This window comes from Salvelinus sp. IW2-2015, linkage group LG10, assembly GCF_002910315.2.
Source record: "Salvelinus sp. IW2-2015 linkage group LG10, ASM291031v2, whole genome shotgun sequence".
Lineage (NCBI taxonomy): Eukaryota > Metazoa > Chordata > Actinopteri > Salmoniformes > Salmonidae > Salvelinus > Salvelinus sp. IW2-2015.
This window is the reverse complement of record NC_036850.1, coordinates 10080024-10105494: the sequence shown is the minus strand read 5'-3', so window position 1 is coordinate 10105494 and position 25471 is coordinate 10080024.

Sequence of the window (25471 nt, the reverse complement as noted above, 5' to 3'; positions counted from 1 at the left end):
CACGCCGTACAGCGTTTCCCCTTTGTTTAGCCTCAACATGCCTATTGCTCCAACAGAAAGACCATTAGATTTTTATGATAAGAAATTAGGGCTGTCTTATAATTGCAGCTGGGGGTTTATGCAAGGCCCAAGAGGATGTCAGAGTGGAGGTGAAAAGGGGAGGAACGTCCAATCCTGTGCCACCACACCACCAGACGAACAGACGATAATAAAGAGAGAGAGTAGAAAATGTTATTAAATCCATTCTACACACTGCCTGAAACCATTATCCATCACATATCTACACACACACATGCTTTCTACTAACAAATCACCTTCAAACCAAAAACAGGTAGGCTACACATTGTTTGAGTGTTACTTGGTGGTACAACAGCAGTGAAGGCCTATAAGACAATGCTGACAGTTGCAGTCTGTGTGTGCTCATAGACCAGCCATAGTATCATAGTATTCTACCATATGTGCTAAAGCTAACCTCCCTCCCAGAGCAGCAGTGGCAACAGTAACAGAGGCCTGTGCTCCCCTGATCCAGCCATGTCATGCTACACAGACACTCTCCCCACGAGAGCTTCAATGGGGGAAAAAATGATGGTTGCCTTGGAAACACTTCAGTCCTGATAATTATTACTGTAACTATCTCTGCACATCCCACCTATAATAGAAATGGATCATAAATTATAATCAGTGACTGGCAGCCTTCTGTTGACGCTTCTGCTCACTGCTGCTACCTCCTGGTTGCCAGTGGTACTTGCTGTTATTGTAGAATTCACACTGCTGGCTTTTGGGGCTGCTATTTAATTTCTGTCTCCCTGTCTGAACTGCATCATAAATACAGTTCTCTTTTTAGTCATTTTCAGTCTGAATTCTGAGACTAATAATAATAATTTAAAAACATTAATGGAAAACGGAAATATGGCATCATTCTAAATCTCTTTGAATTTTTATGACAGCAAATTCCCCTGGTTATATCCTAAGTAATCAAAAATCAATTAAATATTCTTCCAGTGTAAAGTCGCTTTTTTGTTTGTTTATTTTAAAAATAATTCAGTAATTCAGTTGTTTGGGGTTGAGTAATAATTGCTAAGTGAGCGCCCTACTTTTCATTCTTCCCAAGAAGTCGAAGGCAAGTAACTAAGAAAAAAAAGAGAGTAAAAAGAAAAATAAACAAATAAATAAATCCATCATTAAGTATGCACACTACCATTCAAAGGAAATAAGATAATTACCAGAATGGGTATCAACTTCTTTGTTTAGAAACATATTTCACATAATTCAGAATTTCTGACTCTGATTGTGATAGATAAGGGGGAACATCTAAATGGCTAGAAGACAGTCCAACATTCAGACTTTCAAAATTATTTTGTGAAAGTGACTTGGACAGCAAACCAGGTCTGGCAAACAGACGCTCAACTTGAGGTTAAAGCCATCTTATATGTGACTCAATGTAACAGAAAACTGCCTGAAATCAACGACATACAGCTGATTCCAATTCCGCTTTCTCCTCTGAAGTGGAAACGCGTTTTTGAGTGTGCAACAAAGGTCTTAACCGCTGTGCCAGCTTTCCCAATTATTGGCAAACCACAACATCTTAAACCAGCTATCACATGTAAACATTTTTCACCACCCCCCCCTCCTTATCTGTGCCTTACCAGGGCTGTGAGTCTGGGTTCTGGCAAGCACTACATTATGTTAACTGCTGGTCAAAACCATCTGGTCTAGAGGTCTAACCTCAGCAGAGATGGTTGGGAAGTCGAAAACTCCACTAACCTCAGATATTCACTGGAGTAATTGAACCACGGCACTATTGCTAATCTTGCCTTTATAAAGTTTTCACTGTCAGAATTACGCTAATGTCACCATTACAAATCTGTCAAACTCTAAGGATAGAACCTTGGTATCAAAACATTTTGTTCATCTCAATCTCAGTCCATGTCATATCAAAGCAGACTGCAGTTTCTAGACTCTCAGAAATTAGTTTTACTATCTTTTTATTTTCTACACTGTGCAACTTTAATTTTCAACATTTCATAACTTTCAAACAGAATAGGTACGCATTTCAGGAGGCAGCCTTATGAAAAAGTTTCCATCATGTTAGAACTATATGGAGTTCATACAAGACAATGCAAAATTCTCATTAGTTGCTATTGACAAGGCACATTAAAGAGGTTTTTCTGGCTCTACCAGCAACTCAACACAACAGCGTCTATCCGCCTCGCCTCTCCTCTCCTCTTCTCTCCAGCTCCCCCCTCCCTCCACTGTGCATATTTCAGATCAGCTTGACAGACAGTGGAAATTATTTATCCCAGGTTCTGAACTTGTGGCGAGCTGTTTAAGTATTCACACTAACAAAGGGCAGCAGAGCCACGAATAGGCTGACAAGGCCTCTCTTTTACATTTCTCTCTCTCTCTGCAACACACACACACACACACACACACACCACACACACACACACACACACACCACACACCACACACACACACACACACACCACACACACACACACACACACACACACACACACACACAACACACACACACACCACACACACACACACACACACACACACACCACACACACTGCGCGCCACGAATAGCACGCACGCACGCACAGCCACAGGAGCACCTTTTTTTCCCTCTGACCTTTGAAGCAGCTTAGGTTCACAAAACACTTCCAAACAGTTCTCTCTAATGGCCCCCTACTCAAACAATCGGCAGAATGCTCTGACGAAGATGATTGATCTCCGACAAGCGGCTCGATGCAGCCCCGTGAATCATTAGATCAGCTCGGATGGAGAAGAGAGAAACAGGCCAGACGGGTGGGCAAAGGTAACATTAAAACAGGGAGAGACCTATCGGAGAAATCTTACGATTGTGCTTACACCCGATCAGGCATTTATCTAAAGACCAAGATGTGCAGACAACCTTTGATGTTGGAACTGTTATGGAATGACAACCACACGCATGCACAGACCAAACTAGAAAACACACACACAAGTAGCCTACATATAGGATAAACCCATGCACTAATGCTCAATATACAAACAAGGGTAGTTCAGTGGTACACAGAAAACGGTATGCTTTTGAGATATTCTTGTTTTGGAGGATTAAGCAGGGCAGGGCTCTAAGCTGAGACATGCTAACATGCTGTTCAAATCAAATCAACGTTTATTGGTCGCAAACACAGTTTAGCAGATGTTCTAGCGGGTGCAGAGAAATGCTTATGTTACTAGCTCCTAAAAGTGCAGCAGAAATGTCAAACAAGTACACTATTAATAATCAAAAACTAGAAACAAGAAATCACGAATGTCAGAACGAATCCAGTTACCAACCCAAATAACACTGTATCAGTAATCCAAATGCAATCTATGCGTATATACACCAAACAGATATACTAAGAATGACATGTACGTCAGTAGATACAGATAACTGCCAAAATAATGGAAACACTTAAGTAAACAAGGGATACAAAGTATATTAAAAGCATGTGCTTCCACACAGGTGTGGTTCCTGAGTTAATTAAGCAATTAACATCCCATAATGCTTAGGGTCATATAAAATGCTGGGCAGGCCATTATTTAGGCCATTATTTTGGCTACCATGGCTATGCCCCCAAGTGGTCACTGAATGGTTTGATGAACATGAAAACAACGTAAACCATACGCCATGGCCGTCTCAGTCACCAGATCTCAACCCAATTGAATACTTATGGGAGATTCTGGAGTCACGCCCGAGACAGTGTTTTTCACCACCACCAACAAAATACCAAATTATGTCATTTCTCATGGAAGAATGGTGTCGCATCCCTCCAATAGAGTTCCAGACACTTGTAGAATCTATGCCAATGTGCATTTAAGTTGTTCTGACTCGTGGTGCCCCAACACCCTATTAAGACACTTATTGTTGGTGTTTCCTTTATTTTGGCAGTTACCTGTATATTACAGTGAGCTATATCAAATCAAATCCAATGTATTTATATAGTCCTTCTTACATCAGCTGATATCTCAAAGTGCTGTACAGAAACCCAGCCTAAAACCCCAAACAGCAAGCAATGCAGGTGTAGAAGCACGGTGGCTAGGAAAAACTCCCTAGAAAGGCCAAAACCTAGGAAGAAACCTAGAGAGGAACCAGGCTATGAGGGGTGGCCAGTCCTCTTCTGGCTGTGCCGGGTGGAGATTATAACAGAACATGGCCAAGATGTTCAAATCTTCATAAATGACCAGCATGGTCAAATAATAATAATCACAGTAGTTGTCGAGGGTGCAACAAGTCAGCACCTCAGGAGTAAATGTCAGTTGGCTTTTCATAGCCGATCATTGAGAGTATCTCTACCGCTCCTGCTGTCTCAAGAGAGTTGAAAACAGCAGGTCTGGAACAGGTAGCACGTCCGGTGAACAGGTCAGGGTTCCATAGCCGCAGGCAGAACAGTTGAAACTGGAGCAGCAGCACGGCCAGGTGGACTGGGGACAGCAAGGGGTCATCATGCCGGGTAGTCCTGAGGCATGGTCCTAGGGCTCAGGTCCTCCGAGAGAGAGAAAGAAAGAGCGAAAGAGAGAATTAGAGAGAGCATAATTAAATTCACACAGGACACCGGATAAGACAGGAGAAGTACTCCAGATATAACAGACTGACCCTAGCCCCCCGACACATAAACTACTGCAGCATAAATACTGGAGGCTGAGACAGTAGGGGTCAGGAGACACTGTGGCCCCAACCGATGAGCACTTGTTGGCTGCTTTTCCTTCACTCTGCGGTCCAACTCATCCCAAACCATCTCAATTGGGTTGAGGTCGGGTGATTGCGGAGGCCAGGTCATCTGATGCAGCACTCCATTACTCTCCTTCTTGGTCAAATAGGCCTTACACAGCCTGTTGGGTCATTGTGCTGTTGAAAAACAAATGATAGTCCCACTAAGCGCAAACCAGATGGGATGGCGCATCGCTGCAGAATGCTGTGGTAGCCATGCTGGTTAAGTGTGCCTTGAATTCTAAATAAATTACCTCCATGCTTCACAGTGGCAACCACACATGCAGAGATCATCCATTCACCTACTCTGCGTCTCACAAAGACACAGCAGTTGGAGACAAAAATCTCAAATTGGACTCATCAGACCAAAGGACAGATTTCCACTGGTCTTATGTCCATTGCTTGTGTTTCTTGGCCCAAGCAAGTCTCTTCTTCTCATTGGATTCCTTTAGTAGTGGTTTCTTTGCAGCAATTTGACCATGAAGGCTTGATTCACGTAGACTCCTCTGAACAGTTAATGTTGAGATGTGTCTATTACTTAAACTCTGTTAAAGAGTTATTTGGGCTGCAATTTGAGGTGCAGTTAACGCTAATGAACTTGTCCTCTGCAGCAGAGGTAACTCTGGGTCTTCCTTTCCTGTGGCGGGCCTCATGAGAGCCAGTTTCATCATAGCGCTAGATGGTTTTTGCGACTGCACTTGAAGAAACTTTCAAAGTTCTTGAAATGTTCCGGAATGACTAACCTTCATGTCTTAAAGTAATGATGGACTGTCATTTCTCTTTTCTTATTTGAGCTGTTCTTGCCATCATATGGACTTGGTCTTTTACCAAATAGGGCTATCTTCTGTATACCACCCCTACCTTGTTACAACACAACTGATTGGCTCAAACGCATAAGAAGGAAAGAAATTCCACAAATTAACTTTTAACAAGGCACACCTGTTAATTCAAATGCATTCCAGGTGACTACCTCAGGAAGCTGGTTGAGAGAAAGCCAAGCGTGTGCAAAGCTGTCATCAAGGCAAAGGGTGGCTACTTTGAAGAATTATGTTTACTGAATTACTTATATGTGCTGTTTCATAGTTTGGATGTCTTCACTATTATTCCACATTGTAGAAAATAGTAAAAATAAAGAAAAACCCTGGAATGACTAGGTGTGACCAAACTTTTGACTGGTACTACATGTGTGTGTGTGTGTTTCGTGTGAGTGAGTCTATCTTTATCTCTTACTACAGGAGATGGTGTGATGGCTGTTGAACATGAAGAAAGCACCAGGATGGCTGTCCCAGTCCCAGTCCACTCACCACTGAGAGATTGGGGACAGACAGATGTGTGGTCTGGGTGTGTGGGCTGGGTGTACTTCAGAATCTCACACACAGCCACTGTCTTATATCCAACAGAGAGACAATGTGAGGGATACACTGTAAAGTGAGAGTGAGAGAGAGAGAGAGAGAGAGAGAGAGAGAGAGAGAGAGAGAGCGTCAGTGAGGGGTCAGTCAGTGATAACACTTCTCCTTTGTTCCTTTACTCCAGTAGTATTGGACACCATCACTACTCTGTGCAGCTCTCATGCCAACAAGGTCCACCTTCCTTTAATGTGCCACCCTGGTGTGACCACTCGTCATGAAGGACATGGACAATGCAGTACACTAGGACATGGCCAGTACAACATAGCCATTTTCTGATCATATAGGCCTATGGGACAAATGCACAGCACAATTAGACAAAGCAAGTGATCTCTGGCATGTTCCATATGTCGCCATTTCCCCCCCAGCCTAACTGGATCTGAAAGGGATATCAAAGCCAAAACATGACGACACAGTAGAGGTCTTGTCTATTACAAGCAGATGCAGGGAACCAGAAAATGAACAAAAGCTGGCCTTGTCCCTGACGGGGTAGCGTCACCACAGCATCGCGCCGCCTGCCTCCATAATAACCATGCTTCACCCAGGCAGATATGACGAGGGCTTTACACATGCCATTTTACAGACTAAAGCCTGATACAGATGGACAGAGTGTATCGTCGCTCTTGGTCCCGGTCCAGTCACTCTCCCCATGCGTTCACTTTTTCCGTTGATGGTTATCAGCGGGACTCTAGGGCGTTTTTTTGATCACTTTATGGCCGTCTGTCTCTCGTTAAGCTCAAGTTAAGGCTTGAAACATAACCAGACAGATGAAAACACAAAGAACACACAAATAATCTTAGATCTGGAGCATGCGAGTGATTTGGGGGATAGGACGTTCGCCCTTCAGACGATGGGCAGGTGCATGGAGGCAAAGCCAGGACAGACTACCTCCTATGTCACCGATGATGTCACTGCCATGGTTTTCCTCCATTCCTCCCTGGTCAGGGGCTGCCCTGTGCTGCAGACTCCTCTCCCTGTACAGTAGCCACATGGTGGTAACTCCACGACCCAGAACATCAAAGCCTACACATACCCACAATCCCCCCAACTACACACACTCCATGGGAACGAGGTAGAGGATTCAGAGGTCACCAAATCATGTTCCACCTCATTTTCTGAGTGCTTGAGTTTAACCCTCTCCTTTGATATGTCACCCATCCACACCACTGCGGTTTAGACAGGCTAAATAGTCTGTTTTACAGCTTTCCCTGAAATGAGAAGGAACTTTAATCCCTAGCACATTTAGTGGAAAGGGGCATCCTGTAAAACTGTTCAAATCTTACCCTTCAACAAATATCCTGTGAAGTAAATGAGAAATAAATCAAATAAAGACACTACAGAGGAAGCATCTGTAGGACAAGCAAAAAGTCTCTACAGGGTGGGCGGTACAGGACTGATATAATCAGCTAGTCTCAGGGGGGAGAAAGAGAAAGAGTAGAAAAATAGAGAGTAGAAAAATTGAAACGAGGGTGGTGCAGGGAGAGGAAGACGAAGGAGAGAGAAGGGAAAAGAAACTGATAGAGGAGAAAGAGGAAAGAAAGACAGTGGATAAATTAGGGTGAGGAGACGAGTAAATCATGGTGTGAAAGGGAGAGAATGGGGTGAAAAGAGGTGGAGAAGAGGGACTAAGGATAGGGAAAGAGAGAGCAACTCGGAGGCAGTTTCCCAGTGAGCTGTGTGATGAGGCTTTGCCTTGACAGTGGGTGGGTCCCCTTTAAGACCTGGCGAGAAGGGGTGTTGGAGAGGGGTGCGGGGGGGGGATGAACATCTCCTACCCCCCTCCAGCTGAGAGCCAAGGCAGCACAGATGCAAACTCCCCCCTGACCAAACGCTTGCCAAGACGCGCTTCCGAGCCCTCACCAGCTGGGAGCCTGCTGATGAGGCCAACACATCCATTTCCGTGGTAACCGTGTAGCCCCCCACACACTATCCCATCTAACCCCCAAACTGCCCCCCCTCCTCCTCGCCCATTTGCCAGCCTTATTATCACGCTACAGGGGCTGTACCACAACAGCACAAAGCTAACCACACCACGCTCACAGGTAATACATCTATAGCTAATACAAGCTAGCCGGCCACACTTAATAAGATCTAGTAACAACTTAGAAATGTTCCATATGGAACTACCTTTACTTGATTTAGGAATATAGATAAACTAGAATGTTCAATTCCATCATACTCATACTCTGCCAACCCGATGACACCAAATGTCTCTGTCAATAGTAGACTGAACATATTCATATCATGCTGAAACTTCACAGTAGTTGAATCTATTCAAACCCTCTGCAAGTTCATCCCATCAAAGCCCAGTGATTGAAACCTACTGACCCTGCAATGGTATAAACAGTCACAGTCACACGCACACACCAAAAACTATGGGTGTGTGTTAGTCAAAGCTGTTCACAGCCTCTGTCTCTGACTCATCCATCCACAGTGTAATCCAGTAGAGGAGACGAACAGAGAGAGATTGAATAATGGTGCTTTGTAGTGGAAGAGAGAGACAAGACAGTGCTTATCCAGAGGAGTCGGTAAATATATAATCTCCACAAACAGCCAAGGTCAGAAAAACAGCACCTGTTTCAGGCATGCAGGCGAGGAATGGCATGGCATGGAATGAGACGGAACCGAGAGGAATGCAGCTCCTGGAAGGGGATCAGTGACTTCCTGGTAACCTTGGGGTCTTTGTATTGGAGAGAGAGGGCACTCAGCTACTCTCACACATTTACACACAAAGAGCCAKGGGTCRGTGCTCGCAGCCCCTCTCAGAAAGAGTTCAGRGATGTTAATGTCGCCAGCGCCTCAAAGCTTTTTCATGTCCCGTTTCTTTTGAGTACACCAGAGAAAGCTGAGAGCGGGCGGGCGAGTTTGAATGCGGTGCCAAAAACAACAAGCAAGAAAGCAGCTGTGTGCAAGAGAGGCAGATCACCCGAGGAATCAAAGATGGCCGACGAAGAAAGGAAAATAGCATATCAAAGAAGGGTGCTACGTAATTTGAGTTACTCAATGTCTTTAAATAAATTAGCTTGGGTGGAGGCCGTGAAGAGTGTACACATGACCATTTTTGCCAATGTAACCATGACTTAAATGTTTTCTCATTCATTTCAAGACAAAAAAATGTGTACATTTCAAATATTTTCAAATGCACATAAATAAATAGTGTCTACGGCTTGTAGCCTTTAAACTAATGTAGTGTTTTCCTGTTCATTGACTCTCTTACTTTACTGGAGGATATGGCTACTAAATATATACAGAATTGCAGTGGGGGTGCAGCTTTTTTCAAAGGTTAAACCTCTCTTTCAGATTTGTCCCTAGGTTAAACAGAGAAAGAGCTGGTTTCTACCGTGGCCATGAGAAAATGGCTGTGGGCCTTCATCCAATCGCCTCTCAATCTCTGTCTCTACTGCAGAAACAATCCACTAAAGTAAACTGAAAGTAAAGAGTACTTAGTGCAGCAAACAATGCAGTGTTCTGTGTTCTACAACTCCATTACTGCAGGAGGGAGAGGCCGCTTAAGAGCAATCCAGACATTTCCTGAGGCTTCATCCCTAGGGCTTCCCTCTCCCTATCATGCAGGAATCAACAATATCACCATTCTCTTTCCCCACAGCTACCCTGACAATACATGCCTATTGCCTGGGAATCGCATTTCCTCCATCACTTTACACCATCAATTGTTAAAAGCTTTTTTTTCACCAACTTTAAGAGAAATAAAAAGATAAAGACAATGGGGAAAATACTAAAATAATTTAGTCAAGACTCCTTATAGTGCTCCATCCTGGGAAAAGAAATGCAATCTTCTACCTCTGTAGAAGATTGAGGGGACAGGGTGAGGGGAGAGGGCGCCCACGCCATGCCACGCAGCAGCACCCCTCTCTGATCAGCCTGCAACAGGCCGTCGCCACAGGGGCCAGGGCAGCACCTCGGCTCTCATCTCCTGTCCACAGGACAAAAGGAGTCCTCAACTCCCCTCCACCCACCAATTACTGGGCCCTGGGGATCTGCTCTCTGTCATCCCCGACACTCTGACTCGTTTTATCTCACTCCTCTGTGACGTGGTGGGTGTAGGAGCAGAATAAGCAGAATGAGGAAACTCCTGCTGCTACTTCCACTGACTGCTGGTTCTGCTTTTACTGCCGGTATGCTTTTACTGCTGGTACTGCTTTTACTGCTGGTACCACTGGTACTACTGGTACTGCTTTTACTGCTGGTACTGCTGGTACTACTGGTACTGCTTTTACTGCTGGTACTGCTTTTACTGCTGGTACTACTGGTACTGCTTTTACTGCTTTTACTTACTGTACTGCTTTTACGCTGGTCTCTACGGTACTCTGGTACTGCTTTTACTGCTGGTACTGCTTTTACTGCTAGGTACCAACTGGTACTACTGGTACTGCTTTTTACTGCTGGTACCACTGGTACTGCTTTTACTGCTGGTACTACTGGCTACTGCGCTTACTGCGGGTACTGCTTTTACTGCTGGTACTATGGTACTGCTTTACTGCTTTTACTACTGGTTACTGCTTTTACTGCTGGTTCTACTGGTTACTACTGGTACTGCTTTTACTGCTGGTACTACTGGTCTGCTTTTACTGCTGGTACTGCTTTTACTGCTGTACTACTGGTACTGCTTTTTACTGCTGGTACTACTGGTACTGCTCTTACTGCTGGTACTTGCTTTTACTGCTGGTACTGTCTTTTACTGCTGGTACCTTACTGGTACTTGCTGGTACTTGCTTTTACTGCATTGTACTACTGGTACTGCTTTTCACTGACTGGTACTGCTGTTTACTAACTGGTACTGTTTTTACTACTGGTACTGCTTTTATACTGGTATGCTTTTTACTGCCGGTACTGCTTTTTACTGCGGCTGCCGTACTGTCTTACTGCCGGTACTGCTTTTACTGCCGGTACTGCTTTACTGCGGTACTGTTTTACGCGGTACTGCTGCTACTTCGTTGCTTCTACTACTGGTACTGCTTTTACTACTGGTACTGCTTTTACTACTGGTACTGCTTTACTACTGGTACTGCTTTTACTCGTCTACTACTGCTTTTACTACTGGTACTGCTTTTACTGCTACTAACTGGTACTGCTTTTATACTGTACTGCTTTTAATACTACTACTGCTTTTCTACAGAGTAATGCTTTCTCAACTGTACTGCTTTTACTACTGGTACTGCTTTTACTACTGGTACCATTGGAACTGCTTTTACTACTGGTACTGCTTTTACCACTGGTACTGCTTTTCCTACTACTCCTGCTTTTACTACTAGTACTGCTTTTTACTGCTAGTACTGCTTTACTACAAGTAATGCTTTACTACTGGTACTGGCTTTTACTACTGGTACTCTTTGTACTACTAGTACTGCTTTTTACTGCTAGTACTGCTTTTTACTACAAGTAATGCTTTTACTACTGTGTACTGCTTTTACAACTAGTACTGCTTTTAGTACTGGTACTGCTTTTACTGATTGTACTACTGGTACTGCTGTACTGGTTTGCTGGTCAGTTTTTACTACAGGGACTGCTGGTACTACTGGTACTGCTTTTACTGTTGGTACTGCTTTTACTGCCGGTACTGCTCTTTACTACTGTACTGCTTTTACTACTGGTACTGCTCTTTTACTACTTCTGCTTTTACTGCTACTACTGGTACTAATTTTTACTACTGGTACTGCTTTACTACTGGTACTGTTTTACTGCTACTCCTGCTTTTAATACTAGTACTGCTGGTAGTACTCGGTACTGCTTTTAATATTGGTACTTATTTTACTTCGTGCGCACTGCTTTTAATACTGTGGTACTTATTTTACTACTTAGTGACTGCTTGTATACTCGTCGTACTATTCTACTGGACTGTTTTTACTACTACTGCTTTTACATATTATGCTTTTACTACTGGTTTACTGATTTTAATACTAGTACTGCTCTTTACTACAATTCACCGCTTTTACTGCTGGTATTGCTTTTTACTACTGGTACTGCTTTTTACGTGCTACTACTGTACTACGTTTGTTTTACTATCGGTATGCTTTTCAACTACTACTGCTTTTCACTGGTACTGCGATTTACTGCTGTTTACTACTGGTACCCACTGGTACTGCTTTTACTACTGGTATTGCTGGTACTACTGGTACTGCTTTTACTGCATCACTAAATCGGTACTTGATTTTACTACTGTGTACTGTTTTTACTGCTACTATTCTGTACTCTTGTACTGCTTTTACTTACTGGTACTGCTTTTACTCTAGTACTTGATTTTACTACTGGTACTGCTTGACTACTGGTACTGCTCTTTACACTGCTGGTACTGCTTTTACTACTGTACTGCCGTTTCTGTTCACTACTGCTTTTACTACTGGTACTGCTTTTACTATGGTACTGCTTTTTACTGCTGTAATGCTTTTACTACTGGTACTGCTTTTACTATGGTACTGCTTTTACTACTGGTACTGCTTTTATAACGGTACTGCTTTTTACTGCTGGTACTGCTTTTACTACTTGGTACTGCTTTTTACTGCCTACTACTGGTACTGCTTTTACTGTCTCTGTACTGCTTTTTACTACTGGGTACTGCTTATACGTACTTATTTACTACTAGTACTGCTTTTATAGTACCGCTTTTACTACTGGTACTACTTTACTACTGGTACTGCTTTTACTACTACACTGTCTTTTACTACTGGTACTGCTTTTACTACTGGTACTGATTTTAAAACTATACTGCTTTTAATACAATTACCTGACTCTTACTGCTTTTACTACTAGTACTGCTTTTACTACTGGTACTTGCTTTTACTGTTAGTACTGCCTTTACTATAAAATGATTTTCTACTGGTACTGCTTTTTACTTTAGTACTGCTTTTTACTACAAGTAATGATTTACTACTGGTACTGCTTTTACAATACTACTGCTTTTAGCCAACTGTACTGCTTTTATTACTGTACCACTGTACTGCCTTTACTGCTGGTATTGCTGTACTACTTGGACTGCTTTTACTGCTACTACTGCTGTACTGCTTTTACTACTGGTACTGATTTTACTCTACTACTGCTTTTACTACTGGTACTGCCTTTTACTAATGGTAACTTGCTTTTAACTTAACTTTATACTGCTTTTCTATGGTACTGCTTGACTACTACGGTACTGCTTTTACTGCTGTATGCTTTACTACTGGTACTGCTTCTTACTAATGGTACTGCTTTATACGGGTACTGCTATTTACTGTACTACTGCTTTTACTACAAGTAATGATTTTACTACTGGTTACTGCTTTTACAACTACTACTGCTTTTACAACTGGTACTGCGTTTACTACTGTTACTGCTTTTACTACTGGTACCACTGGTACTGCTTTTACTACTGGTATTGCTGGTACTACTGGTACTGCTTTTACTGCTACTACTGGTACTGATTTTACTACTGGTACTGTTTTTACTGCTACTACTGCTTTTACTACTACGGTACTCTTTTACTACTGGTACTGCTTTTACTACTAGTACTGATTTACTACTGGTACTGCTTTTACTGTACTGCTTTTACTGGGACTGCTTTTACTACTTCTGCTTTTTACTGCTACTACTGCTTTACTACTGGTACTGCTTTACTAATGGTACTGTTTTACTTGCTGGTAATGCTTTTACTACTGGTACTGCTTTTTACTATGGTACTGCTTTTACTACTGGTACTGCTTTTACAACGGGTACTGCTTTTACTGCTGGACTGCTTTTTACTGACTGGGTACTGCTTTTACTGCCTACTGGTACTCTTTACTGCTCTACTGGTACTGCTTATTACTACTGGTTACTGCTTTTAATACTGGTACTTATTTTTACTACTAGTACTGCTTTTAATACTAGTACCGCTTTTACTACTGGTACTACTTTTACTACTGGTACTGCTTTTAATACTACTACTGCTTTTACTACTGGTACTGTTTACTACTTGGTACTGATTTTAATACTAGTACTGCTTTTAATACAATTACCGCTTTTACTACTGGTACTGCTTTTACTACTGGTACTGCTTTACTACTGGTACTGCTTTTTACTGTTAGTACTGCCTTTACTATAAGTAATGATTTTACTCTGGTACTGCTTTTTACTGTTAGTACTGCTTTTACTACAAGTAATGATTTTACTACTGGTACTGCTTTTACAACTACTACTGCTTTACAACTGTACTGCTTTTATTACTGGTACCACTGGTATGCTTTTACTGCTGGTATTGCTTACTACTGTACTGCTTTTACTGCTACTACTGGTACTGCTTTTACTACTGGTACTATTTTACTACTACTACTGCTTTACTACTTGGTACTGCTTTTACTAATGGTACTGCTTACTACTAGTACTGCTTTACTACTGGTACTGCTTTGACTACTGGTACTGCTTTTACTGCTGGTCAATGCTTTGACTACTGGACTGCTTTTACTAATGGTACTGCTTTCTTACTATGGTACTGCTTTTCACTGTACTGCTTTACTGCTGTACGTGCTTTTACTAGACTGTTACTGCTTTTACTTTGCTGTACTGCTTTTTACTACTTCTGCTTTTACTGTTACTACTACTTTTACTGCTACTTATGCTTTTATTCTACTGGTACTGCTTTACTACTTGTACTGCTTTTCTACTGGTACTGCTTTTACTGATGTACTGATTTTACTACTGGTGCTGGTTTTACTACGAGTACTGCTTTTACTGCTGGTACTACTTCTACTACTGGTACTGCTTTACTGCTGGTACTGCTTTTACTACTGGTACTGCGTTTACTACTGGTACTGTTTTACTACTGGTACTGCTTTTACTACTGGTAACTGCTAGTACTGCTTTTCTCTGCTGGTACTGCTTTGTACTACTTGGTATGTTTTACTACTGGTACTGTTTTTATCTACATGTACTGATACTGACTTTACCTACTACAGTACTGATTTTACTACTGTACGCTTTTACTACTGGGGTACTGCTTTTACTACTAGTACTGATTTTACGTACTGGGTACTGCTTTTACTACTGGTACTGCTTTTACTACTAGTACTGATTTTACTACTGGTACTACTTTTACTACTGGTACTGTTTTACTGCTGTTACTGATTTTAATACTGGTACTGCTTTTACTGCTGGTACTGCTTTTACTGATAGTACTGCTCTGATACTGCTGGTACTACTGACTGGTACTGCTAGTACTGCTTTGTACGCATCTGGTACTGCTGGTACTGGTCTGGTATTGTGGGTACTGCTGCTACTGCTGCTAGTATTGCCAGTACTGCCACGGCTGAAATCTAACCCTGTCGGCTCAACCCAACAACGGATGCTGAGATCTCATGATATCACAGCTCTCGCACAGGAGGTTCAGCACAGTCCAGGGTTTTGACTGGTGACAGACAAACTCCTCACTCATTTGACACCTGTTCAACTTAGAAAGTGAGGTAGCGACTTTGACAGCACAAGTACAGCTCTTTGGAGACTCAAGTTCATGCTAAATATACACTTGCAGCAGCATCCAGCACAGTTTGAGAAAAAAAGTGTATTAATTAAACACTTCCTAACTAAAGAGGAAGATGATGTAATGAAAAGGGGATAGGGAATGGACAGGTAGGGGCAGGGGGATTTGGGCATTGAATATTGATTATGGACCTAATGCCAGAGAAAGAATACTGTCATTAAAGTTAAAATGTTTATAATACATCTGTTATGAAGTCCTTCACTCATCATCACGTGTGCTGAATTTCAAATGATTTGCAAGTAGTAAGAATTTGGCAAAAACTGTTTTAGCACTTTTTATGCTTACAAAGGCCTGATGAAGAATGAAATGGAGAGAGTATACAAAAGTGATAATGAGTCCTTTTCAGTGATGAGAACTCATTTGAAATCGCCCAGATTTCCTCTACAAAGACTACACTAGGCTGCATGTCCACGCAGTCTCTGCAGAATGTGCTTTCACAGTATCCTCTCCATCATTCCCAGAATTAGTCCTTTCTTCTCTGTAATTCTTACTGCTGTGTCCACCAGTTAGGCTCCAACTGAAGCCTGTTCAATCACAGCCTAGCGGCCTTCATGGAGGATCTCACAGAATCGTCATACAGACCATCGGTTTGTTCAAATGACAGTCAGCAGTGTGGTGTTGCGATGTGACGCATTTTCATACCAAAAATTCAATTTGAAATAAAAATATGTCGGTTACTTGTCGTAAACACTGTCATTTTGAAAAAGAGTTAAGCCCTACAAGGCTTTTCCGCCTAAAGGCTCCACTTAAAGCAAATTATCATTTACCTTTCGAGGCGTGCCAGATCATTAGGCAGGGACATTAAAACCAGCCARCACAGCARCAGAGGGGGCCCAAGTGAACCKGTGCCRGGTACATAGCTGCATATGAGTGTGTGTCTGTGTGCATGTGTTTGTGTGTGTTCAATGACATCAAAGAGCCCGGCAGCCCAGAGTTTGCCATGTGTCCAGAATCATTTGACATGAGCAGATGCATCATTAAAACACTGCCATACTTGCTGGCTGGGCGAGAGACGAGGCAGGCTTTCACACTCCCCGCTATTTGCATCCCCCCTATAAACAGTTACAAATTCTACAAATATGTGAAAATCCAAAAAGGTGAGAAAACCACAAGGGTATACTCTTTTCCATTTTCAATTTTCAGCTGCGACTTTTCCGGGGTCATGTGACTTTCCACACATCCTTGTAAGGTTGGCTGGGTTTGGATGGGTGTGATGGCAGRGCTGAATAGGCTGGGCGTGTGAGMGACTCTCTGCCGTCTCTGGCCATGGCACCCCAGCTCMACTCATTAAATCAAACYGAGCAGCTCGGGTCGGGCTGGACGCYGCAGGGCCAACGGAGGCTTTCTGATGTGGGGCCAGAGGGGATGTGGACAGACCTCACCTTCTTCTGCTTCACTGTGTGAGGCAAGCAGATGGCTGGAGCACAACTGCCTTTCTCCTCTACTCCTCCTCTGGGTCTCTATCATGGTCACACTGAGACTTCAGACAACACCTCAAAACACACAAACACACACGTCCTGGCAGTCCGTAGTTGGAAAGGGGGCCATGCAGCTAGACGTCCATGCGGTCACCATGATCTTTCTCTTCGTCGGAGGAAGAGGATGTTGTGTCTTTACAGTCATGTCTGCACTCTGAACGGCTAAAAAAAGAATAACCTAGACTTTTCCAGGTGAAAGCACAGAGCAAACACCACATAGTCGAAAGACAATGAAAATAAAAAGTCATTCAGCTCAACAATGTGTCTATAAAAATGTACGGTGGTAGGCTCCAACAATGCTGTAGGAAGAGCTTCGGGTAAATACTGCCTGGGAGAGAGAACTTGGCTTCATCATCAAAGCTCTGGCACGTACACAGCATTGTCTTTAAATTCACAGTACTGTCTTTAAACACAACACATATGCCTCAACACGTCGGAGGAGATGATGAAGCTGGATATTTTGGGGGCGAAAACTTTTTGTTTTATCACTCAGGCTTCAGACACTGCTGGTGAAGCATTGACGCAGACAGCCCTGTCGATCTGCTTCATCTAGATATTGGGTAAAATGTCAAAAGTGAATTCGAGTTTCCTATTAATGTCCGCTGAAATGTAATCAGTCCTTCTAGTCTGACTGGAGGATGAATGAGTAGCCATTGAACAGAAGCCATTATGATACAGGGCATAACAGGAGGAAATGTAATGATTGCAACAAAGATCATCCTAGTAAAGTTGACCTACACTCTGTGTATTGTAATGTTTTACTGCTGACTGGTAAACTGCTAGATTCAGGATCATCTCAAGGGAAATGGCCAAGCCCCTGCTGTAGATCAATCCATCAGCATATCCACCAGTCATGATGATGGGGCTCTACAGAGGAACAACGCCAGAGAAGCTATCCGTCTCTGCAACAAAGACTCTTCAAAAGTTAAGTGTCACCCTTCTTGAGATTTGTCAATTGAAGAGATGAACTTCCAAGTTCCAAATGCAATTAATAAGCACAAAGAGATGTGCAAAGAGTCTCTCGGCAGCAAAACAAGACACATTGAGCGTTTGAAAAGGCATGGGCTCTTGCTAACCATACAGAATGTTCACAACATACTTAACATGACACATGAGCCTCTGTTACGCATCTTTCAATTGCGCTGGTAATAAAGCACAGATTTATGGGGAATGTTCACATCGCTTCGCCTCTATCAATGTGCTGGCTTCAAATTAACTATTGATTAATCACTTTCTTTTTAAGCAAAAATGCAGACCAGCAATATCAAACTATCACAGAAAAAAAAGATTATGGCCCCAATTCATGTTTATCTGAATCATTCATTATTATTGTATTGACAAGTCCCAACTTGCTAATCACTAAGCCAAAGAAATGAAAACGGTCAGCATTTCCCCTGATCGTACTAAAGCTGAAATATATGGGATGTCTGTTAATGGATAGATCAAACCCAGGCCCAGTGATGGGGACATTAACTGACAAGTTATGGGGGAGGGGAGGGGTGGGTTTCTCTATGCCTAATCCTCAGTTTGTTTAAGTGTTAACTCCAGAGCTGAGCAGTCAGACAGGCGTGAGGACACAGTGTGTATCTACAAATGAACACACAGCATCATGCTAGCAGAGCCGGCCAGTGGGAAAAGGTCAAGGCAAAGTTTAGAGCACATGTGCAGGGCCATAAGATATTCACGGCCAGCTTTTAACCACAAACCGGTGCTCAAAAAGTAATGAGATGGAACTGGTAAATATTTGCTGATGGCCTGAAAAATTCCCATGCTGCGGAACCTATTTTGAATACAAAAGATGTTGGGGAGGATGATAAGGGGGGCACCTGATATCTAATTGGTACATTTGCCCAAATAATTAGAATGAATGCTCATGACTGATATCACACAGGACACTGTGTACGGCATTCCGAATAGGACAATCTGCATTTAAGAAGCTGTTCGCTGGTTTAATCCCTCCCTCTGCGGCCACTAATGGACATATTTACCTCTGTTCCATTCCAGTTAGCCCTGATTAAGACTGACAGGCTGACGGACCAATCACAGTGCACCTATTACCCGTATACCAACACTCCCTGACGTCTACCTTAATCTGATGAATAACTAGACAGGACTGAGGGAAGGCTATGCATTTGTGTAGTAAAAGACCGATATAACAAGCTGAAGATAGATACAGTACATTAAGGCTCTCTCATCTGCACTGCTCACTCATCTACCTCTGAGCACTGTAATGCAAATCCAGTCTTTCCCCTCCTCTCCTGTTCAGACTTTATCCTGCTGGAGGAGAATGTCTACTAGAAGACGTTTGAGTCTCTTAGCGCTGGCTGGAACACACACATTACGCTGTGCAAATAGATATTCCGTCTCATTATCCTGTCTTTTAAAGAAAGGGAGAGGCAAGGTGCTTGTGGTGCCCGCGCATAATTTCCCCTTCACTTATAATTCAAATATGGACAGTCAGGCAATAGAGAGACAGAGAGAAGCAGGGTAGGGGATAGAGTTGATTGCTCTATCGGCTGCTATAGCAGGCAGTCAGACGGAGGTGGGGCTGGGGCTGGGGCTTCTTATGAAAGGGTTATTATTGAGTTACTGTAACTTACACCTGAAAGTTTTTCAAGGTCTTCTGCGAATCCGACTCTGACTTCGAAATTCTTCACCACTTTGTACAAGTCATCAAGTACGTTRTTTTTTTTTTTTTTTTTACATCTGCGAGCCAAGACCAGTAGAGAGGAGGGAGCAGAAGGATAAAGAGGGGGGTGGGGGTGAAGTCAACATACTGTAACTGAAATAGAAATCTGAATTAAAAGAGGAAAAGATCCAAACGTAATCCTTCTTAGGGACATGCTTTAGAGGGCAAGATTACGCGATACCTACCATCTCTTTACAATTAGTTTCTGCCGGCGCACTTCACATTCACATTGAACAACTCCTTAACAGGGTCAAGGAAACTATGATTTAAACGTCTATATTTCTGTGAGGACTAAAACAACATTGTGCAATTTGTCTCCGTCTCACTATATTTTAGCAACATCTGGCYCAGGGAGATTTAGGTTAGACAAGTAATTAGTGCCACATATTTGTCCCGAAAGACGGGTGTATTTTCATTCAACAATCACTTCATCGCTTTTCTGGATGTAAGCCTGTTTGTTGCACACACTACAGATGCACGCAGGTGCATTTTGGTGGGTCTACTTTCAATGTCAAACCTTATAGTAACCTTGGGTCACCCAAAATGTTTCACTTTGTTACCAAATCACTTGTGTAACATAATGTCTGAACTCGTTGGCTGAGAAATATGGCAACATGACCACGTCAAAGGGAGGTTGTATTGCTCGTGTACACTAGCAAAAAAACATTTTCCTCATAAAACCCTCGCGTGATTGCAAAGTTTGGCCTTGAGTGCTCCAAATGTTTCCCCCCCTTAAATCTGCCATCTTACATACTGTATGTTAAGAACTGCACCCAGGATTAAATATTAAACATCAATGTCCCTTCTACAAACACAGTCTCTCTCTCTCTCTTCTCTCTCTCTTCTCTCCCTCTTCTCTCCACCTGGCCTATTTCACAACTCATCTATGTCAGTCTGGGTCTCCTCTGCTCTAGCTTTGGTTGCGCCCCCTCCCCTCCTCTGGCTGAGTTGTTTTCTGCTTCTTACCTTTTCCAGATAGAGCTGTAAAGTCTTTTAAAATGGAAATGCACTTCATCATGGTCATTTGGCACACGGCGCTAATAAATCAAGGCCTGGCCGCCACTCCAGCAACTTAACGCAAAACAAACAGAGCTGGACGGCTCTACTTTCCCTGGACCTAATGGGGGTCACATTTAGAGAGACTCATTTACCCAACACACACACACATGATTGAATATTCTCAGGCAGGAAAAGGGACAAAGCCTTAATTTATTTGTTCAAAGACAGATATGGATAGGGAGAGAACATAATATGTTTTAGGACCGTCTGACTATATTTGGAAAATTCTGATTGATGTATATGAGGATGTGATGTGTGCATAAACAAAAACTCGAGAGTGATTACATTTTCAAGTGAATCAAACAGTTATCAAATATGTACATACTGTATAAACCTATAATAGCCTGGCCATGCAAAATATGTTCTTTCACATTTGATTGTGAGAGAAAAAAGAAAACAATGAGATCAATTGTGATTCAACTCATTCCTCTGAATGGAATTATCTTCACACAAAAAGAAAATTCAAAATGTCTTCGCTGTATGGGCTCAATCAAAATATTCTGATCCTTGTTACCAAAACTGAATATGTATGAACATCTCAAATATGCTGAATTTATTTTGAATATTTAATGAGATATAAAATATAAGTCTATTTAGGCAAATAATAAAATCAGTCTCGTATGAATGTGCCATAGATTGAAAATGAATGGTGAGCGGAAGAGAGACGAAGGGTGGGGGAGGGAAAGGGGAAAAAAACAGGGTGTCTGAGGTTCATCAACATTCTATAACAGAACGCCACAGCCATATTCTCCAGCATCACGCACAGTCAAAATACCAATGTACAAATCTAAGCATCTCCAACACCCCCTCCATCTCTATCCCCCTCTCTCTCTCTCCCGCTCTGTCCAATCACACACCAGTCCTTCTCAATAAAACAAATTAACTGATTAGACATTTTAATCTCAGTTGTCTTTGACCTTGTAGAATATATTACTGATGTCTACATCGRTGAGGCGATAATGTTGCTGGTTTTTCTTAAAGACAGAAGTGCCCTTTTTTTAAAGGCGCCAGACATGCAAACAGGTTGAGGCAGATTGCTCYCACAGACAGCAGCAGCAGCAGAGAGCCCCCTCTCCTCCCTTCAGGCATCCAGCAGGGAAAGGGTTAAYCRGGAATGCATTAACAAAAGAAAATTATAGCGTAAACAGTTCATAAAATCTCACAGCCCCTGATGTCGCGCTAGATCATTAAATTTCTGCAACAATTAGACCTTTTCTCACGGCGGCAAATTGGACCCGTTGCCATGGCAAATCTGAGCCCTTAAGTCATATATCTTTGATTGCGGAAAGGTCAGARGCAGACAGCCTAATAACTCAGGGAGCTGTTTGACAGATTTCATCCAAGCATGATCACATAACAGTGCAAAACTATGTCGGCAGTTGTTAAAAGCAGGGAGGGGTCAGGGAGAAGGTTGAGGTTATGGAATGTTTTTGCTTCACTGAGCCCAGCCTGATAATGTGCCTGACTGAGTTTAAATCCGGTGGAATAGCATTTTTAAGGGCATATTTTTTACTCAGATCAATGGGGGGTGGGTCTTTTGGTTGAACAAATCTGGATTAGCCTATATAATATTTTTAAGGATGGGTAATTTAATACACACATGCTAAAATACATATTCATTACACAACAATCGACTGAAAGGAATGGCAGTGTTTTGAAACCACAATTATTCATGTAGATGATGCCTTACCCCCTGATCAAACACGTACAGTATGTCCAGGGAATTGAGATGAACGTCTAATCATGTCTTAAATGTTTTTTACCTTTATTTAACTAGGCAAGTCAGTTAAGAACAATTTTTTATTTACAATGACAGTCTACCGGGGAACAGTGGGTTAAATGCCTTGTTCAGGGGCAGAACTGCAGATTTTTACCTTGTCAGCTCYGGGATTCGATCCAGCAACCTTTCGGTTAATGGCCCAATGCTCTAACCACTAGGCTACCTGCCATTCAGTTACAATGGCAACACAATTAAATCTCATTGTTTGACTCACTAATGAACTTGACATCACAACTTTGAACAACAATAATCTTTCTTCACTCCGTTAATACCAAATATCTGATGTGTTTTTTTGTGTGTGCCTTCTTTCCCCCTTCTCTAGACTGTATTGGCATTTCAACTCTCTATCCCACAGGTGCTTGGTAAACCAGTTGCAACACCACCCCCTGCTGGACAAAACAGGAATCGTTCTGAAAGGAGGGACACTGACAAGTCCTCTCCACCATATGAGACATTATCAGTAATGTAGCCCCGTGGGAAAGTGTGAGAGTATGACAGTGAGTGTGATAGACAGGCTTTCTGCTTCTCCCCTTCAGCAGAGAGACACTGAAGACGCAATGCCTCTTGGGAGTTACTGTATGACAATGAGGGGGTGTGCTGGGGGCTGAAGGGGAGTAGACAAGGCTCAGCTGGACAGCAGACGCCTACCTTCTAGTCTCCTATACCCTCTCCATCTCAGACTGCCTCAGTGATCTGCCCCCTACGTCTCTGTTAATGACACAGTCAAGGTCTCTCTCACTGACCCCATCTTTGAAGGCCGGATTCTTAACTTAGTTAAGTGAAGGACTTATGATGTGCTATATATGAAATAGAGGTGTGGGCCCTCACTAACAGTCTCCCTCTATGAGTGCCTCCTGCTCCTCTGACCTCCTGTTCTCCTCTCCTGTCTGTGGCCAAACCCCTGGATCTAACACCATCTACCTTCATGGAGTAAGAGGGAAATTGACACCTTAAAATCACCAGGCTTTTGGCCCTTGTAACATTGTGGATGTACAAAGCCATAAGGAGTGCCCATGGGGCAGCCATAATAAAGTCAAACGTCTGTAAGAACTAAAACTGCTGAACTGGAACATTACAGGACTAAGGATCCATGATTCAAGAACAACAAAGTAAAGTGACACTGTGTACAACAGGGAGCTAGTGGGGGTGGGGGGGGGGGGGTTAATTAATACAAAGCATTTTAAAGCAAACCCACCGCTTCCCCATTCGGAAACAGCAGGAATCCATGATAAGCGGCTCATCACACACACAAGGAGAAGGTGTTTCACCGCCAACACTCTCAGATTAATAGTGCCTCAGGTCCTGTGGCCTCCCGTTGCTCCCCAGCACTCCAGACTTCTTAACCAAGATAATTCACTGACACAATGTCACTTCTGATAATTGGGGCGCGTCACTGAGCTCGCTCACCTGTCTCTTCACAGGTGCAGAGGTGTCATCGCTGGAGGAGCAGGATATCTAGTCTTTCACTCCTACCCTCTGAGCAAAGAACAGCTGCTGCAGGGCCAGAAAGAAGAGGAGGAAGAGGAAGACTAAGAAGTTCCTCAAACAGTATAACAGTGTTATATACCATCATAATGACACGCTAAAAGGTGTCAGAGAAGGAGAGAATCGAGGAAATAAAGAGAAGCAAATGGAGGGAAAGAAATTAAAGAGGTAAAAACCACATCACTTGGGATTAATTGCCTCAGAATATTTCCACTGTGGCTCATGAACACTAAAGGCCAGGGGTCTCACTTGTTGTTGGGGCGGGGGTCATGAGCGGGTCGGTTATAATGGCGTCGCCCGGCACGGTCGCGATTCCACATTCATTACACAATTTACAATTACTGCTACCTATTTCCCCGAGAGGGGTGGGCGAACCATTACCACGACGACTCAAATGAAGTGGATAATTGTGTCTCTCTGCGGCATATTGGGAGACAAGAGAAAGTGGGAGAAAGAGACACAGACCGAAGAGAGACAGAGCGAGAGGGGGACAGTGATGTCGTCGGACAAAAGCACACCACGTCAGGGATCCTGAAACCTTGACTGAGAAGAGGACTGAGTTATCTGGCCTGTTACTTCCCCATGCAGACGGACTCAGCTTAGACACAGTCTAAACAGAAATAAAAGTGATGGGTCTCAGATCTAAATAGGCCACAAACTGCTATCCAATCCAAATGTAGGATCGAGCAGTCGAGCACGGGAAAGACTAGGCTATAATTCAGAATGTAAGGACGTGTATATGTTTGCATGAAAGTCAGAAAACAAAAACAGAATACATAAATAGAAAACGAACAAAAATAGAGATTTGCCATTGACATCTCTTGAATGATAAATTTATGATGAAGGCCAATGATTTTAGAACAAGCCTACACAGACTTGTCAAACTTTGTGCCATTACTATCCTTTGTCTTAGTACAGTTGTCATGTAAGGCTTGTACCCGTATGAAATATTAATTCTGCATAATAACTTTCAAAGGGGAATAAAGTATGGAGTTAATTATTAATAATATGTATATTCAAGGCATCTCTTTTTTTCAGATGCACAAAAATATTCCCAGACAGTTGCCACTCGAGGAGGAAAAAGAATCCCTGTGACACTAAATCCAAGGAAGGATGTTAACTAAGTACTGATAGTACTTCTAGAAAATGTACCTACTTACAACATCATTTCGCAGGCATGAGGGTCTATGTAGTTCAAACAATGTGCCTAAGTACAGCAAATGCTGGCAAACACACATTAAACCCATAGTTTTGACCAACAACACAACGTAGGCTAGTCCGAGAGGACAGTGCAACAAGGTCAGCTAATTGGCCTACGTCATAACCCA